Source organism: Spermophilus citellus, assembly GCF_964194105.1.
Source record: "Spermophilus citellus genome assembly, chromosome: 8".
Lineage (NCBI taxonomy): Eukaryota > Metazoa > Chordata > Mammalia > Rodentia > Sciuridae > Spermophilus > Spermophilus citellus.
In genome coordinates, this window is record NC_138189.1 from 122,593,433 (window position 1) to 122,608,517 (window position 15,085).

General features: G+C 38.8%; 1 pseudogene across 1 annotated transcript; it reads right to left on the bottom strand.

Moving 5' to 3' along the window:
* Positions 1-713: 713 nt before the first annotated feature.
* Positions 714-14,003, bottom strand: LOC308654726 (cyclic AMP-dependent transcription factor ATF-4-like; annotated as a pseudogene). Its single transcript has 2 exons — positions 13,962-14,003; positions 714-1,455 (listed from the first exon to the last, which is right to left on the bottom strand). The product of its transcript is annotated as a cyclic AMP-dependent transcription factor ATF-4-like (transcript).
* Positions 14,004-15,085: the final 1,082 nt, after the last annotated feature.

Below are 15,085 nucleotides of genomic sequence, written 5' to 3' on the forward strand. Positions count from 1 at the left end.
TAAAGACATAAATGACATTATCACTTAAAAGTTACCCCACTTTACTTCCTGTTCATCATTGAATCAGACACTCTTACATTAATTCCAACAGAAAATCTAAGAAATTCTTGGATCCACCTCCAAAACACATTAGGTAATACCCTGAAAAGTCAGAATAATGGCAGAAGAACATCTTATTTTAACTTTTGAGATAATAACACCAAAATATTCTTTTTGCTAAGTAGATCATTACTACTTTTAACTGTGGCATACTATAATATTTGAAAATTAAAATAAGCAAGAGAAAACCACAATACGCTCGAAATAAGACTGTATTGAACTTTCACAGGCACAGTTTCAAGCAAGACTAATTAACCCTCATTATTCACTAGGACTACTTCATGTAGGGCAGCTTACAAATAAGGAAGACTTTAAACAACTCTCACTTCAATAGGTCTTAAGATAAACATTCTATTTTTTCAGTAGTTATATGGATACCACAAAGATACTTCTTATCACTACTACTTGAAATTTCTTGCTGTTCTTCATGATTTCTTCAACTCTTTTTTAAAATAGTGGATAAATGATTTTCTAAAAAGTCTGAATATTTTCAGTATAGCTCATCTCTTTTTTTTACTATTATTTTAACTACAAAATAATTTATTACAACACAGCTTCAGCACGAGAGACATATGTACAAGCACAGCACTCCTGAATACCCTACTGAGGGACCCTTATTTCCCCTTTGCCTTGCGGACCTCTTCTATCAAATCTTTCAGATACTGGATCTCTTTGGCCAGAGAATCTGCCTTCTCTTTCAGAGCCTCATTCTTGTTTTCTAGCTCTTTACACTCACCGGTAAGAGCTTCCTGTTCTGCCCTCTTCTTCTGGCAGTACCCAGTAGCTGCTGTCTTGGTTTGCTCCATTTTTTTTTTCAATTTTTTATCCATCTTCTTGCCTTTTACTTTTGCTATAACCATTTTATCTCCAGGAAGGTCATAAGCTTTGGGGCAGTTAGACCCACCAGGACTACCTGGAGATGGCAGGCTGACATTAGCAGAGCCTCTGGAGGTGGAAGGGCTATGCTGAGGAGAGCCCAGGTAGGACTCTGGGCTCATACAGATGCCACTGTCATTATCTGGGGGAGGGGGCATCTTCCTCCTTGACACACTGAGGGATCATAGTACCATAAGAAGCAGAGTTGGGCTTTCTCTCTCCTTCAGAAATATCCACTTCTCTGCCTAGCTCTAAGCTAAAGGAATGATCTTGAGTGGAAGAAAGAACCCCAGGGGGAAGGGAAAGAGGTTGAAAGAATGTGAAAGGGGCAACCTGATCTGTTTTTGTTAAACTTTCTGGGAGATGGCCAATTAGGTTCATCATCTGGCGGGGCTCCTTATTAGTCTCCTGGAGTAGGGGGGCAAAGAGATCACTGAGCTTCCTGAGCAGCGAGGTGTTGGCGGGGGACTTGATATCCCCCTTTGACCAGTCAGGTTTGGGGGCTCAAGAAAGCCTAGGTCTCCTAGATGACTACCTGTGGGGAGCCATTCTGACACGTGATTGGGTGACTCCCGTTAAGGGCCTGAGGCACTCTGGCTGTGTCGGAGTTATCCCGACCCTTTCCTGATGAGAGAGCCCATCCGTGTGGGGGTGTGCATAACCACTGACCCTGGAGACCCAATCACTGACCCTGACCTTGGAGTACAGCCCCCCCTCAACCTTCATTGGATGGAATTCTCCCCTGAATCTCTTGTTTCCCCCAAATAAAAGGCTGATCCCCGGCGTGCTCTCTCTCTCTCTCTCCTGCTAGCCCAGAGTAATCCTCGCTGCCCTGCTGAGCGGCTGGAGGCAGGGAAACAGGGAGACCGAGCCGTCTCGGACCTAGCATTAAAATAAGGTACTGTCTGTGTGTTTTATTTTGATCTCTTCTAACTAACTGAATGCCAGAACCTCATTAATGAAACCACTGCGCAGGCCGCGTGGTAGAATTGGCGCCCAACGTGGGGCATTCTGAATTAGTTAGATTGAGTGGGAGCGCGCGCTAAAAAGATTAAGGGAAAAAATAAAAAGGAAGATAAGGAAATAGAAATAAAGAAATAAAGAGAAAATAAAGGAAAGTAAGGAATAAAGAATAAAGAAAAGAAAGAGGTGACATTTGGGTCACAAAAGTAATAAAGAGGATAAGGAAAATAAGAAATAAGATAAGAGAAAGGAAAAAATGACATTTGAGTCACAAAAGTACCGAGAGATATTGAAGGAAAGAGACGTTAATTTACTTAAAATGGGAAATTCTACTTCTTCGGATAAGGAAATGTATCTAACTATTTTAGACAGTATAATTAATCAGAAAGGAAAACAGATAAAGAAGACTCAATTATTGCAATTCTTAAAGATTGTAAGTGAATATTGTCCTTGGTTTTGTGACCAAGAGTCTCCAAATTTACTTACTTGGGAGAAATTAAGAAGAAAGTTACAAAGAGTTTGTCTTTCTACTGAAATACCTGGAGGCATAAAGAATATACAAAAAACTTGGACGGCCCTAGACCAGAGTCCGTGGCCGCCAGAAGAGCTTCTGAGAGGTATTCAAAGAGCCATTAGGTCTATTCAAATGGAAAATCAGCCTGAGGCTAAGTTAATTACCTTTCCCTTGAGAACAAAAGCACTAGGGACCAAGGTTAGAAATGTGAACTTAGACTCGCAGCCCCATGCGGAGGATTCAAACGGCGCGGATCAGCCCGCTTTCCCGCCGCCGCCGGCATTTCCTCCTGGCGGGAGCCCGGGAATTCCAGGGACGGTCGCACAGTGTGACGTCACTAGCGGCGCCGACCAGGACAGTCCGCGATTTTTACCGGAACAGAGACATGGATCACAGACAGTTTTCTTAGGACCTTCAGAGACAGTTGAATTAGATCCTGAAACGGGACCAACACAAATCCCTACTGGGATTTTCGGGCCGCTTCCTGAAAATACTGTAGGTTTAATTTTGGGGCGTAATAATTTAAAGGGAGCTATTGAAGTAATACCTGGTGTGATAGATTCAAAATTTAAAGGGCAATTATATGTCACTGTAAGATCCAATTATGCCCTAAGACTCACCCCAAAGGATATTTTTGCTCAATTAATATTATTGCCTTGTGTCTCAGAAAGGCACCTGCCGGCAGATTCAGTTTCTAAACCGCCGGACAGAGTATATTGGTCCCAGTTAGTGCGACAAGAACGCCCTTTATTAAAACTTAGAATTAATAATAAAAATTTCCTAGGAATAATTGACACAGGGGCTGATAGTTCAATATTGTCCAGCCGATTTTGGCCCAGGCAGTGGCCTCTGCATACAGCCTCAGCTAATCTAGAAGGAATAGGAAAAATTTCACAGCCTGCTCAAAGTGCCAACTATCTCCGTTGGGAAGATTCTGATGGGAACAGTGGAATATTTAAGCCTTATGTGTTAGAGTCTTTACCAGCTAATCTATGGGGAAGAGATATACTAGCCAAAATGGGACTGCTACTAGTCACCCCAAATTCTATAAGGTCAGTTGAAGAAATTAATCAGAGGTATTTTCCTGGAGATGATAGGGAAAACTTTCAGGAAGAATATCTGTTTACAAGCCAGTCTACACGACAAGGATTAGTAAATACTTCAGGACAAAATTTTTATTAGGGGCACTGAGTACTTCCCCGATCCTTAAGACAGCTGAAAAAATTACATGGCTCACAGAAGAGCCTATTTGGATTTCTCAGTGGCCCATCTCAGGGGAAAAACTTAAAATAATTCATAGATTAGTTGAGGAACAACTTCAAGCTGGTCATATTGAACCAACACTTAGCCCTTGGAATACACCTATTTTTGTTATTAAGAAAAAGTCAGGAAATTGGAGATTATTACAGGATTTAAGGGCAATAAACCAGGCAATTCGGCCTATGGGATCATTACAGCCAGGACTTCCCTCCCCCACAGCCATTCCTTTAGATTATAGCTTGATGGTAATAGATTTAAAAGACTGTTTTTTCTCTATAAGGTTACATCCTGAAGATTGTGAAAAATTTGCTTTCACTGTCCCAGCAGTTAATTTTAAGGAACCTGTTAAAAGATACTGCTGGAAAGTCCTTCCTCAGGGAATGCGTAATAGCCCTACCCTGTGTCAAAAATATGTTGATCAGGCAATAGATCCCATTAGAAATAGCTTCCCTGATACATACATTATTCATTTTATGGATGATATATTATTGGCCCATGCTAATTCAGAAGTACTTTCAGAAATTTTTACTCAGTTAGAGACCTCACTTACAACTATGGGTTTAAGTATAGCTCCTCAAAAAATTCAAAAGGTATCTCCTTTTCAATATCTAGGTCAGATAATTCAAGGGAGTACAATCCGTCCTCAAAATCTTCAGATAAGAGTTAAAGAGTTACGTACCCTTAATGATTTTCAAAAACTATTAGGAGATATTAACTGGCTAAGACCATCCTTAAAGTTAACTACTTCTGAGTTAAGTCCTTTATTTCAGATATTACAAGGAAATCCTTCTCCAACCTCTCCACGTCAACTAACTTTGGAGGCCAAAGCAGCCTTAAGGAAAGTGAAAATTGCAATTAAAAATGCACAGCTTACTAGAATAGATCCTAAAGAAATAATATATTTATTAATATTTCCAACGGAACATACCCCAACAGGAGCCATATGGCAAAAATTAGAAGTTATTGAATGGATTTACTTATCTCATTCCCCTCAAAAGACATTAACACTTTTTCATGATTCTACAGCTCAATTAGTGATTAAGGGTAAAACTAAGATTTTACAATTAATTGGATCTGAGCCTGATATCATAATTATTCCATTTTCTGTTCAACAGACTAATTGGCTTTTTCAAACTTCTAGTTCATGGCAGATAGCTTTTGCAGATTTCCCTGGCCAGATAGATAGCCATTATCCTCGTGATAAGATTGTACAATTTACATCATTAACATCACTTATTTTTCCAAAGATTGTACTTTCCCATCCAATAGAGGGAGCTTTATCGGTGTTCACAGATGGTTCCAGCTCTGGTAAGGCAGGTTTCTTCAGCCGTGTTCATACAGAGGTAATACAAACTTCTTATACTTCAGCTCAAAGGGCAGAACTTCAAGCCCTGATTTTGGCCTTAGATTATTTTTCAAATGAGCCTATTAATATCTATTCTGACAGCTTATATGCAGTCAGAGTTACCAAAAATATTGAAACCTCAGTTATTGGGTTTACTTCATCACAGGAGTTATTTGAATTATTTCATAATTTACAAAAGACAGTGCTAATGAGGAAGTACCCATATTTTATTGGACATATCCGAGCACATTCTAGCCTCCCTGGACCTTTGGTTGCAGGTAATGATAATATTGATAAATTAGTAGCTTTTTGTCAACAGATGTCTTCATATGACTGTGCCCTAGCTTCCCATTCCTTGCATCATCAAAATGCTTCTAGCTTACGTAAAAAATTTAGTATTACCAGAGAACAGGCTCGTCAGATTGTAAGCCAATGTCCTAAGTGTGTTATTTACACTCCATCTCTGCCATCAGGGGTAAATCCCCGTGGATTAAAACCAAATCAAATATGGCAAATGGATGTAACTCATATTCCTCAATTTGGTAAGCAATGTTATGTGCATGTCATAGTGGACACTTATTCTAGATTTATTTTTGCCACAGCACGTACTAAGGAAAATACTCAACATGTAATTTCTCATTGCTTAGCAGCTTTTTCTGTTTTAGGGTGTCCTATGCAGATTAAAACAGATAATGCTCCAGCTTATGTAAGCTCTGCTTTTCAACAATTTTGCCAAGAGTTTCAAATTAATCATAAAACAGGAATTCCTTATAACCCCCAAGGTCAAGCCATTGTAGAACGAGCTCATTTATCTATTAAACTTCAATTACAAAAATTAAAAAGGGGGAATAAGATAATGACTCCCCAAAATAGCCTTAATCATGCCTTATTTGTTTTAAATTTTTTAAACTGTGACACAGAAGGTCACACTGCTGCTGAGAGGCAAATGTCTCCCTCGGTGACAGGCCCTTTAGGCAGAGTTCTGTGGAAAGATTTACAGACTGGTCAGTGGAAGGGCCCAGATCCGGTAATATCATGGGGCCGAGGGCATGCTTGTATTTTTCCAGAAGGTGCTTTTCGTCCTATCTGGGTGCCTGAACGTGCTATCAGACATGGAGGAGATAGAACCCAGACTCAAGCGACTGAGGATAGACACGGAGGAGCCACAACCCAGAAGGAGGAGATACCGGAAAAAGATGAAGAAAGACCAGATTGAACCAGCCGAGAAGCTAATTTCGTGGAAAGATGTGAAGAAATTGACAACCCAGGCTTCCCAAATACTTCGACGCCTAGGAAAGAACAGGACACCAGTCTTGATGGTAGCGACAATAATTGCCCTACTGGGCTGTCAGGTAAAAGGGAATCAAATAGACACTTATTGGACATATTTCCCAGATCCACCCCTGGTACACCCAGCTGTGTGGACTGGAGAATCTATTCCAGTATTTACTAATGACTCATTCATGATGGGAGGATTTACAGATACTCATATTACTCCCAGTCATGTGACTAGATTTAATTATTCTGGCTACAGTGCCCAATTACCTTTATGTTGGTCACATGATAAACATGCTGGCTGTCTAAAAGTATCATTTGAAGAAAAGACAGCGATTGGTAAACCTAGACTGACAAATAATTCTATTTATGGAGACTTAAAACCTAATACTAGATCAATAATTAAGATGGGACTTTCCCATAACAAGCCAGTCATTTCTGCAAAACCTCCACCGGTACCCCACTGTCCAAATAGTTCTACAATTGAAATTGGCACCTTTCCTAAATGGATGGATTGTGTAAATACCTTTCCTGTACAACATAAGGTGTCTAAAGCTAGTGGGTATATTTTAGACTGGTCTCCAAAAATTGATAAGAGACAATTACGAAGAAATTCTGCTATGACACCTGCAGGATTTGTTAGTAATATTTTGACTTATAGTGAAGGAGGCATTCAAAGAGATATTTGGCGTTTAATTGCTGCCTCAGAATATTTACATTTTACAGACAAACCTTTACCAAAATTTGTCGGCAAGAACTGTAAAGAGGGATCTTGCTATGGCCTAAGAGCCTGTGTCCAATCTCCTTATGTTTTAATTATTGGAAATGTAAAAGTTAGATGGATAGGTGATAGATATTTTGTTACTTGTAATAAGTGCAACCTAACCAATTGTATTTCTAGGTATAATGGAAGAAAAGGAGTGCTGATACTTCATCAGCCCTCTTTTGTTTTATTACCTGCTAATATTTCAGAGCCATGATATGCTGATGCTGGTTTACAAGTTTTACAGCAAATTCATGCCCAGCTAACAAGACCTAAACGTGCTATTGGAGTCATAATTGTTGGTGTCTTAGCACTGGTCTCATTTATTGCCTCAACCGTCTCTGCATCTCTGACATTGTCTCAGAATATTCAGCATGCAAAATTTCTTAATAATTTAGCTCAAAATACTTCCAAGGCTCTGCGTAATCAAGTAAATATTGATGAAAGGATTGAGACTAAGTTAAACGCCTTAGAGGCGACTGTTATTAACATTGGTAATGAACTTTCAGCCTTAAAATTTAAGGAAAGGCTTAAATGCCATGCTAATTATAAGTATGTATGTGTTACAGCTGCCAAGTACAATGCTTCTCTCTGGGATTAGGAGAAAGTTAAAACCCATTTATTAGGTATTTGGCAAAATAGTAATAATAGCTTGGATATTCTGGAACTTCATCACCATATCCAAGACATTCAAAATAATAGAGCTGATTTTTCAGATCCTTCTTCTTTGGCTAACCAAATATTGAAGGAATTAAATGGATTCAACCCTAGAAATATTCTTAAACACTCCGTTTGGTACATTATTGGATTATTCTCTTTGCTGTTAATTCTCTTTTGTATTGTAACTATAGGATGGCGAGTCTTCCAATCAAGAATCCGGGGACTCCAGAGAGTGAACCGCCGCCTCATTGTTAAGAATAAAAAGGGGGAATATGTGGGGAGCCATTCTGACACGTGATTGGGTGACTCCCGTTAAGGGCCTGAGGCACTCTGGCTGTGTCGGAGTTATCCCGACCCTTTCCTGATGAGAGAGCCCATCCGTGTGGGGGTGTGCATAACCACTGACCCTGGAGACCCAATCACTGACCCTGACCTTGGAGTACAGCCCCCCCTCAACCTTCATTGGATGGAATTCTCCCCTGAATCTCTTGTTTCCCCCAAATAAAAGGCTGATCCCCGGCGTGCTCTCTCTCTCTCTCTCCTGCTAGCCCAGAGTAATCCTCGCTGCCCTGCTGAGCGGCTGGAGGCAGGGAAACAGGGAGACCGAGCCGTCTCGGACCTAGCATTAAAATAAGGTACTGTCTGTGTGTTTTATTTTGATCTCTTCTAACTAACTGAATGCCAGAACCTCATTAATGAAACCACTGCGCAGGCCGCGTGGTAGAACTACCTGGAGGTGGCCAAGCACTTCAAACCTCATGGATTCTCTGGTGACAAGGCGAGCTCCTCTGAATGGCTGGCTGTGGATGGGTTGGTCAATGCCTCAGTACAGCTCTCTCTACATAAAAATTGGAGTTCTCCACAAATTAATAATATACTTGGCAATCATCCTTTCCTTTCTAGTGTATAATCAAGTAAAGTTGTGCAAGTCAGAAATGGGGGGAAAGTTTTCATATTTCACATAACTTTAAATAAATTTATTTCATAGACCTGTAGGGGTGCCAGCAAGATATCTTTTGAATGATACTTTCAGATGATCACTGGCATCCCACCACCTCTGCCACATCCTGGGAGATGTCAGCAACTTTCACAGGCAGCACAAAAATGAGAGCCTTTCAATAGAGGTGGCCTATGGTGCTGGTAAATGGCAGGACCCCGGGAGTCCAGTAGCTCAGTGCTGGAAGTTGGCCTGGAAGTCAAGGTGCATGCACAGGAACAGGAAGTGATGCAACAGGAAGTGACACAAATCTCTGTGGAGGCTGATGCACAAGATTCATGTGCAGGCTGAAGGGCAGTATGCTGACCTCCTGGAAGACATGGCAGATGACGCATTGGTGTTTTTTTTTTTTTTTAATTTAAAATATCCTTTCCTTTCTGTTTATTTTGGTTATTTGCTTTTGTTATTTTAAGCTTGTTTTATAATCAGTTTTCAAATTACAGATGATAAGATGTAAAGACTCTGATATTCCCATAAAAAAATGTTAATTTTTGTTTTTTAGTAAAAAGGGTTTCAGTGGATGACCTGATCCAGTCAAGACTTGATTTTAAGCTTTGTTATGTCTGACCTATTTCATTTTTGCTAATTATAGGATGTGATCATTTCTAGGACATGTCTTTCCCCAAGTCTCTGGATTTAGCAAGTCTTCTCCACCTTGATTTCTATTCTTGAATTTCTCCAGTGTCCTTCAGCTGCAGAAATCATGGCATTAGCGTTTTCTGTCTGCTGTTTTCTATATATTTCTTAGAGGCTTGCTTTGTCATAGCTCAGATGTTGACTAACAATTTGAGGGTAAGCTGAATGCAGAGATTTGGGTGCTTTCCCATGTTCCTTTCACTTCAACAGTTTGTTCCTGAAATCTCAGCTCTGTTAGAATCCTTAACTCCAGCTCCTTTCCTTAGATGTATGGGACTGCTGCTTTCTTCTTGGGTTTTCCTCACTTTCACTACAATTTGGAAAATGCCCTGAGGAAAATTCCAAGGTCAAGGTTAATGCATCTTGTATGCTTTCCTTTCTCAAGGATTCTAGCTGCTCAGTGTTACTTGGCACAAGTCTCTAATGCCTTCAGAGGATTGTTTATATGTTTTTCCAACTTTTAAAGTTATTTTTGGTAGAAGAGTTAATTCAGTATATGTTACACTCATGGATCCAGAACCCAGCATTTTATTCACTGAATTTTAATTTCAACAGTTACTTTTATCATTTCTAAATGTTATTTTTACTGAAGGAAGACAAAGTGAACATGCAAAAAGAATTAAAAAATGTCATGGTACATGTTGCAAGCATTCTTTGTCTTCCTTTAAATATTGTATATGTGCATCTATAGACGAATTCTGTTTCTCTTTTTCTTTGTACAGTTTTTTTTTTATAGTGATTTTTTATGTTCATCTCATATAAACTGATGCCAATTGTGGAAGTTTTAAATTTGAGAGTCTTTCATTTTTAGGAACTTGCAAATGATTGATTAGATGCATTTTTCCTTATTCATTATGAGTCTAGGCTTAAAATAACAGAGCTTTTGAGAATTTCAAGACTGGCACACTGAAGCAAAATTTATACATTTTAATTTTGAATTGTTTTCTCCATGGTAAACTTGAAAAGTAATAAAAATGTTTAACAACCTTAGATTCACCAAGTTTCTCCCTTATAAGCTGTACCCACAGAAATTCCAAGCCCATCTTATTAAACATTTTTGTTTATTTTTTTAAATATGGATTTTAGAAGGAAAGCTGTTAGCTCAAGTCCAACCAAATTTAAAGAATTTTTTTCTCCCCCTGCTTTTTTTTTTTTTTTTTTTGTACCAGGAATTGAACCCAGGAGTGTTTAACCACTGAGCCAAGTCCCCAGACACCCCCTTCTTTTTTGCATTTTATTTAAAAACAGGTCCTCTCTAAGTTGCTGAGGGTGGCTTTGAACTCATAATCCTCCTGCCTCAGTATCCTGAGCTGCTGGGATTACATGCATGCACCCCATGTCTGACTAGGATTTTTTTTTTCCTTTTTGAGGAAAAGGAGAATGTCTTTTTTCCCCTAAGATCCAGTGAGCAATATGTGAAAATAAGCTTTGGTTCATTTAAAACTTATGATAGATTGATGAATGAATTATTTATCAACTAAAGTGAATTATCCACACAACTGTTTAAACCATTCAAGTACTGTCCCTTGGTAGATGACAAATTGGTTATGATTAAAATTATTGTATTTGAGGCTGTATATGGGTATGATATACTGAATTATAATGAAATAAAAGGAATTGAGACCTGAAATGGGACGTTTCTGTTAGGTATGGGCTCATTCTAAGGGTGGTAGATGGGGGAGAAGTTGGGGAATAGAATAGAGTAGAAAGTGTTAGCAGAAAGAGACCACAAATCCCTTGACTGCTAGGCCATTGTTTATCTTTTTTACTGCTATATCCAAAGTAACTTGACAGTCTATCACACAGTAGTTGCTCCAAAATATTTTTAAAATACTTTTTTAGCTGTAGATGGACACAATACCTTTATTTTATTTATTTTTATGTGGTTCTGAGGGTTAAACCCAGTGCCTCACTGTGAGAGGAGCACTCTACCAGTGAGCTACAACTCCGGTCCCACCCACTCCAAAAATATTTGAACTGAAAATATTAAAGATGGACTTCAAGACATAACAACAAATACCTCTGTCTGTGATAGGCTGCCACATGTTTCTCCATAATAGGAAGAGATATTTCTGGGAGAACTGTTTAACTAAAAAGTTCTAATAATTGGTTGACCTCTCCCCTTATCAATGGACTTGAACAACTGTGGATCTCTTATTTTTTGGTCATAATAAATGAATATTTATGAATCCTAATTTTCCCTTCACAGTGTTCTTTCTGATAATGACAAAGTTAACTTCTTTTTTGTATGATGAGGGCTTTCAAGTATTCATGAATTTCATGTATTCATAATAAGGGCTTTTATATATTAATTTATATAACATTCATATAAACCCTATGAGATAGGTGCTACTTAAGAATAGTAAAATTAGTATTAATCAATCTAATTTACTACTGTTGTACTAAATATTTTTTGTTCTGGTAATATTGTCAGAGGCCTAGGGGAAGTGTGTACAATCAGCCTGAAGAGGTCAAACCACCCGAGGAAATTGTCTAATTTCTGATCTACACTTAATATCTTTTTAAACAAATTCCCTGGCTTTCCATTATATTGCCAAGGATCCACTTTACTGTAGTTTCATGTACATTACCATATACCAGTTCTAAATTTCAAAAGCAAATAACCAAAGATTTGCATTCAAATTAGCATGCAAAATACACTTCTGATTATCTTTTAAGTGTTTTAAGTATAGAAGAAGATGGTGAAGCAAATTCTGGATAATTTGCTGCATAAGTAATTTAGTAAGTTGACAACTATTTCATGAACCTGAAATTGTGTGCCGATCAATTAGTTTTATCTGTCAATGCCTTCTTGTGGTTTCCTTAGAGAGTACTTAGGTATCAGCAGCATCTTTGCAAGAAAATGAGGACAAGTGAATGAGCAATTTCTTACACACTATCAAACACTGCAGAAAGTGTTTGATATGTAATGAGTAATTTAATTATTAGAATCACTCTGTGAACTAGATATAATCCTAATTTTTCAGATGAGAAAACTGAGCAGAATGTAGCATATTGTGACAAGCACCAAGCTAAGATTTTTTTTTTTGTTTACAGATTCTCAATTGAATTGAATTGAATGCAAATTTATGGTCATAAAGACTACATTGTCTGGCTATTTCTATGTGGTAAGCAATTAGTGCCAAAATAAAACAAGGAGTTTCCTCTGAGCTGGTGATTACCTTAGTCACGAATGGCTTCATTCCCTAAAGAACTGAAATCCAATGTGCATTCTTTACTAAAGCATTGGTCATTTCCTGTGGAAAACTAATGTGGGGTGTGTTCTATTTAGAAAAATGATATATTCATTTTTACAAAAATATTTAATTTTCTTCTGTTGTACTCTTTTGTATATTTTCTTCTTTTTCATTTTAGAACCTACTCTAGGCTTCTAACCAAACGCTTTTAGGCTTATAATTTTTGGCTATGCTACAGGCTTCATGACCATGGGAACCTGATGACTGCCCTTTGGAAAACAGTGTGATTTTACTATAAAAGGCATCTTTATGGATGCATAACTGGTGATGGCCAGTAGAGGTTTGATTTCTTCTGGCAGTTTTCCTGAGGTAGTTCCTCCACCCAGCCACAGTGCTCCAGGTTTTTATTCCACAAGCTATGAATTGTAGTCTATCTTAAATTTCTTCTTTCCCAAGTATCTACACACCATGAACTTGCTCTGAGAAGGGGGCTTGAGTCTGCAGGGCTGGGTATGTGAGGGTGGGTGGCTGGACAGAGTATGTGATATTGACACATTGTATTTTTGTCAATCCAATGGCTGAAATGTCAGGAAAGAAATGGAACTCTCACAAAGAGGGTTAGGTTTAGAACAACAATAGATATATTGCACATTCGACTTTAAATCTTCCTCTTCTTCTTCTTTTTAAACTTTTTTCTATCCTTCCTCTTTTGGCATCTTCCTGTTTTCCTGTTGGCTGGCCCCATTCTTCTTGGGTTTTCTCATTTAAATAGCAGTTTTCACACTTTTGATCACCTGGAGGGCTTGAGACAATACAGGTTATGGAATGTTTCCTCCAGAATTTCTAATTTAGTAGATCTGAGGTGGTGATGGAAGATTTGCACATCTAACAAATATCCAGGTCCCTGGACCCAAAGCATCAGCACTACTGATGCTTTGAGAACCACTGGTCTAGGGATTAGGCTTTATCTCTTAAAATTTGCATTCATTCATTCATTCATTCATTCATTCAGTATTTATTGGGATACTACTGAGCTAAGCAGTGCCTTAGACATTGAATACCTTTCATGGAACCCACCTTTAGTGATTGACATGTAATAAAATTTTAATAAATGTTAAATGTCTTTTCCATCTATATTTCCCCAAATCTGATTAGCTTATGGATTTCAAGAACTCTTTAGTAGGAATGATTCAAATTGTGCTGACTCTTTCTCTTGCATGAAATGAGACCCCTAGCATCTCAATAAAACATTCAATTTTATCTCAGGGATGCCAGAGCTTGTCACTCATGTGTTTATAACCCTAGTTCCAGTTCCCATGCATAAGCCTCCCTCATGGCATGTTTTCTGTCTGTGCACCTACTTCAGGGCAACTTACTACTGAACCTGCTGTTGCTGCTACTGCCTTCTGTGGGACCATGACTTTCATGTCAGAGTGCTACCCAGCATGCTCCCAAAGTAGCACACACAGCAGTGCCTGGATAGCGATGGAGAGAATAAGATGCTGCCAGACGCTGCATTCCATTTCCTCACTTGAAAATTAAAGTATGCTGCTAGTTCCTCGATATCTCACAGAATAATATATGAAAGTATCTTCCTCACTGTCTTTCTATATTTTGTGGTACTTGAACCTGTTAGGTCTGGGTAGGTGGGAATGGGTGGTTGGGCATAGTATGTGATATGAACCCATTCTTTATTCTCTAACCAGTTTCCCTGTTGATTCATAAAATATGTGCATGGTTAACATACTCCAAAAAGTTTTCTGATATGCCATGTATGTTTGAATCATACAGGGTGACACAAAGGAGTCTCAAAACTACTCTACACAAATGAATAAAAGATACAAACTTCTCTCTACCTTCTTCTCTTCACTTTTATGGTATTTATTTATAACTCCAAGGCATTTATAATGTGCCAGATTTAATCTGGTACAACCAGGGGTCTGTTTTAGTCAGTGTTTTCACTTCTGTGACTAAAAGGACTCAACCAGAACAACAGAGGAGGTAAGTTTATTTAGAGGCTCACGATTTCAGAGGTCTCAGTTCCTAAGTGGCTGGCTCTCTTCCTTGGGGGTCAAGACACGGTGGAAGAGTGGGGCAAAGGGAAGCAGCTGACATGATGATCTTACAGCAGAGACAGAAATTTCCACTTGCCAGACACAAATATATACCCCAAAGCCATGGCCCCAATGTCCCACCTCCTCCAGCCACACCCCACCTGCCTTCAGTTACCACTCAGTTAATCCCACCAGGGGATTAATTCACTGATTGGGTTAAGTCTTTCACAGCTCCATCACTTCTCCTCTGAACCTTCTTGCATTGTCTCACACATGAACTTCTGGGGACACCTCACATCTAAACCCTAACAGGGGCCTCCTTTCCTTGAAATGTAACACTATAGCTTATTTTGTTTTATATAAACTGTACCTTAAGTGAGGAGAAAAGAGAGAATTTGCTGCTTGGTGCTAGCAAAGATCCTAAGAACTGAGACAGATTTGTCTAC